This window comes from Arachis hypogaea, chromosome 20 (assembly GCF_003086295.3).
Source record: "Arachis hypogaea cultivar Tifrunner chromosome 20, arahy.Tifrunner.gnm2.J5K5, whole genome shotgun sequence".
Lineage (NCBI taxonomy): Eukaryota > Viridiplantae > Streptophyta > Magnoliopsida > Fabales > Fabaceae > Arachis > Arachis hypogaea.
In genome coordinates this window covers 50,507,984-50,512,699 of record NC_092055.1, presented here as the reverse complement: position 1 = coordinate 50,512,699, position 4,716 = coordinate 50,507,984, and the positions used below count along the sequence as shown (strand labels likewise).

At 41.4% G+C, this 4,716-nt stretch overlaps 1 non-coding gene across 1 annotated transcript; it reads left to right on the top strand.

The window, feature by feature from the left end:
- Positions 1–4,199: 4,199 nt before the first annotated feature.
- Positions 4,200–4,307, top strand: LOC112786974 (small nucleolar RNA R71). The gene has a single exon (XR_003194414.1). It is a non-coding gene; the product is annotated as a small nucleolar RNA R71 (small nucleolar RNA).
- The last annotated feature ends 409 nt before the right edge of the window (positions 4,308–4,716 follow it).

Here is a 4,716-nt window from a genome sequence, read left to right as displayed (position 1 = left end):
GCTTTTTCTGCTTGCTTTTTCTTTCTCTTTCTCTTCTTTTTTTTCGTCATTTTTCTTTTTTTTTTTCGCAAGCTTTTGTATTTACTGCTTTTTCTTGCTTCAAGAATCAATTTATGATTTTTCAGATTATCAATAACATGTCTCCTTTTTCATCATTCTTTCAAGAGCCAACATATTTAACATTCATAAACAACAATTTCAAAAGACATATGCACTGTTCAAGCATTCATTCAGAAAACAAAAAGTATTGTCACCACATCAAAATAACTAAACTAGTTTCAAGGATGAATTCGAAACCATGTACTTCTTGTTCTTTTGTAATTAAAGCATTTTTCATTTAAGAAAGGTAATGGATTCATAGGACATTCATAGCTTTAAGACATAGACACTTAAACACTAGTGATCATGTAATAAGACACAAACAAAAATAAACATAAAGCATAATAAACGAAAAATAGTAAAATAAATAGACAAGGAGATTAAGGAATGAGTCCACCTTAGTGAGGGTGGCGTCTTCCTCTTCTTGAAGAACCAATGGTGCTTTTGAGCTCCTCTATGTCTCTTCCTTGCCTTTGTTGCTCCTCCCACATAGCTCTTTGATCTTCTCTAATCTCATGAAGGATGATGGAGTGCTCTTGATGCTCCACCCTTAGTTATCCCATGTTGGAACTTAATTCTCCTAGAGAGGTGTTGATTTGCTCCCAATAGTTTTGTGGAGGAAGGTGCATCCCTTGAGGCATCTCAGGGATTTCATGGTGGGGAGTTTCCTCATACTCTTGTTGAGGTCCATGATCTCTTATTTGCTCCATAATTTTCTTAGTGATGGGCTTGTCCTCTTCAATGAGGATGTCTCCCTCTATGTCAATTCCAGCCGAATTGCATAGGTGGCATATGAGGTGAGGAAAGGCTAACCTTGCCCAAGTGGAGGACTTGTCAGCCACCTTGTAAAGTTCTTGAGGTATAATCTCATGAACTTCCACCTCCTCTCCAATCATGATACTATGGATCATGATGGCCCGGTCTATAGTAACTTCAAACCAGTTACTAGTAGGAATGATTGAGCGTTGAATGAACTATAGCCATCCCCTAGCCACTGGTTTGAGGTCATGCCTTCTTAATTGAACTGGCTTGCCTCTTGAGTCAATTTTCCATTGAGCTCCTTCCTCACATATGTCTATGAGGACTTGGTCCAACCTTTGATCAAAGTTGACCCTTCTTGTGTAGGGGCGTGCATTTTCTTCCATCATTGGCAAGTTGAACGCCAGCCTTACATTTTCCGGACTGAAATCTAAGTATTTCCCCCGAACCATGGTAAGCCAATGCTTTGGATTCAGGTTCACACTTTGATCATGGTTCCTAGTGATCCATGCGTTTGCATAGAACTCTTGAATTATTAAGATCCCGACTTGTTGAATGGGGTTGGTGAGAACTTCCAACCTCTTCTTCGGATCTCATGTCGGATCTCCGGATACTCATTCTTTTTGAGCTTAAAAGGAACCTAAGGGATCACTTTCTTCTTAGCCACAACTTCATAGAAGTGGTCTTGATGAACCTTTGAGATGAATCTCTCCATCTTCCATGACTCAGAGGTGGAAGCAATTGCCTTCCCTTTCCTCTTTCTAGAGGTTTCTCTGGCCTTAGGTGCCATAAATGGTTATGGAAAAACAAAAAGCTATGCTTTTACCACACCAAACTTAAAATGTTTGCTCATCCCCAAGTAAAAGAAGAAAGAAAGAAGGAGAAGAAGAAAAAGAATGGAGGAGATGGAGGGAGAAGGTGTATTCGGCCAAGGGTAAGAAGAGAGGGTTACGTTGTGTGAAAATGAAGAAGGAAAGAGGGGTTTATATAGGGGTGGGATGGGATTTAGGGTTCGGCCATTAGGGTTGGGTTTGGGAGGGAAAAGAGTTTGAATTTTGGAGGTAAGTGGGGTTTATGGGGAAGAGAGGATGGATGTAAGTGGTGAAGAGGTGATGGGAAAGAGTGATTGAGGTGATTGGTGAAGGGTATTTGGGGAAGAGAGTTATGAAAAGGTGTGAAAAGGAGAGAAGAAGATGTGCGGATCCTGTGGGATCCACAGATCCTGAGGGATCCTGTGGGGTCCACAGATCCTGAGGGATCCTGTGGGGTCCACAGATCAAGTGGGGTCAAGGACTTAACATCCCTGCTCCAATTAGGCGTGTAAAACACCCTTGCTGTGCAATCCTGGCGTTTAACGCCAATTTGCTGCTTGTTTCTGGCGTTAAACGCCCAAATGTAGCCTGTTTCTGGCGTTTAACGCCAGGCAGATGCTTGTTTCTGGCGTTAAATGCCAGCTTGGTGCTTGTTTCTGGCATTAAACGCCAGACAGATGCTTGTTTCTGGCGTTTAAACGCCAGACTGCTCTCCTCTAGGGTGTGCTATTTTTCATTCTATTTTTGATTTTTTAGTAGTTTTTGTGACTCCACATGATCATCAACCTAATAAAACACGAAATAACACAAGGAAAATAAAATAGATATAATTAAATAACATTGGGTTGCCTCCCAACAAGCGCTTCTTTAACGTCAATAGCTTGACAGTGAGCTCTCATGGAGCCTCACAGATGTTCAGAGCATTGTTGGGACCTCCCAACACCAAACTTAGAGTTTGACTGTGGGGGCTTTGGTTGACTCTGCAGTGAGAGAAGCTTTTCATGCTTCCTCTCCATGGTTACAAAAGGAGATTCTTGAGTTTTAAACACAAGGTTGTCCTTATTCAGTTGAAGGACTAGTTCTCCTCTGTCCACATCAATCACAGCTCTTGCTGTGGCTAGGAAGGGTCTTCCAAGGATGATGGATTCATCCTCTTCCTTACCAGTGTCTAGGATTATGAAATCAGCAGGGATGTAAAGGCCTTCAACCTTTACTAACACGTCCTCTACTTGTCTATAAACCTGTTTTCTTGAGTTGTCTGCCATCTCTAATGAGATTCTGGCATCTTGCACCTCAAAGATCCCAAGTTTCTCTATTACAGAAAGTGGCATTAAGTTTATTCCTGACCCCAGGTCACACAGAGCCTTCTCAAAGGTCATGGTGCCTATGGTACAGGGTATTAAGAATTTGCCAGGATCCTATTTCTTTTGAGGTAATTTCTGCCTATCCAATGCATTCAGTTCATTGGTGAGCAAGGGAGGTTCATCTTTCCAAGTCTCATTACCAAATAATGGCATTCAGCTTCATGATTGCACCAAGGTACTTAGCAACTTGCTCTTCAGTAATTTCTTCATCCTCTTCAGAGGACGAATATTCATCAGAGCTCATGAAGGGCAGAAGGAGGTTTAATGGAATCTCTATGGTCTCTAATTGAGCCTCAGATTTCTTTGGTTCCTCGAAGGGAAACTCCTTATTGGTCACTGGACGTCCCAGGAGGTCTTCCTCACTAGGATTCACGTCCTTCTCCTCCCTTGTAGGTTCGGCCATGATGGTTAAATCAATGGCCTTGCATTCTCTCTTTGGATTTTCTTCTGTATTGCTTGGGAGAGTACTAGGAGGAGTTTCAGTGACTCTTTTACTCAGCTGGCCCACTTGTGCCTCCAAATTTCTAATGGAGGACCTTGTTTCATTCATGAAACTCATAGTGGCCTTAGATAGATCAGAGACTATATTTGCTAAGCTAGATGGGTTCTACTCAGAATTCTCTGTCTGTTGCTGAGTGGATGATGGAAAAGGTTTGCTATTGCTAAACCTGTTTCTTCCACCATTATTAAAGCCTTGTTGAGGCTTTTGTTGATCCTTCCTTGAGAAATTTGGATGATTTTTCCATGAGGGATTATAGGTGTTTCCATAGGGTTCACCCATGTAATTCACCTCTGTTATTGCAGGGTTCTCAGGATCATAAGCTTCTTCTTCAGAAGATGCCTCTTTAGTACTGTTGGATAATTCCTTCAATTCATTCAGACTCTGAGAGATTATATTGACTTGTTGAGTCAATATTTTGTTCTGAGCTAATATGGCATTCAGAGTATCAATTTCAAGAACAACCTTCCTCTGAGGCGTCCCATTACTCACAGGATTCCTTTCAGAAGTGTACATGAACTAGTTATTTATAACCATGTCAATGAGTTCTTGAGCTTCTGCAGGCGTTTTCTTTAGGTGAATAGATCCACCTGCAGAATGGTCCAATGACATCTTTGATAATTCAGACAGACCATCATAGAATATATCCAGGATGGTCCATTCTGAAAGCATGTCAGAAGGACACTTTTTGGTCAGTTCCTTGTATCTCTCCCAAGCTTCATAGAGGGATTTACCTTCCTTCTGTCTGAAGGTTTGAACATCCACTCTAAGCTTGCTAAGCTTTTGAGGAGGAAAGAACTTGGCTAAGAAAGCCATGACCAGCTTATCCCAAGAGTTCAGGCTGTCTTTAGGTTGAGAGTCCAACCATATTCTAGCTTTGTCTCTTATAGCAAATGGAAAAAGCATAAGCCTGTAGACCTCAGGATCAACCCCATTGGTCTTAACAGTATCACAGATCTGCAAGAATTCAGTTAAGAACTGAAAGGGATCTTCGGATGGAAGTCCATAAAACTTGCAATTCTGTTGCATCAGAGAAACTAATTGAGGTTTCAGCTCAAAATTGTTTGCTCCAATGGCAGGGATTGAGATGCTTCTTCCATGTAAATTGGAATTAGGTGCAGTAAAGTCACCAAGCATCTTCCTTGCATTGTTATTATTTTCGGCCATGTCTCCTTCTTTTTCA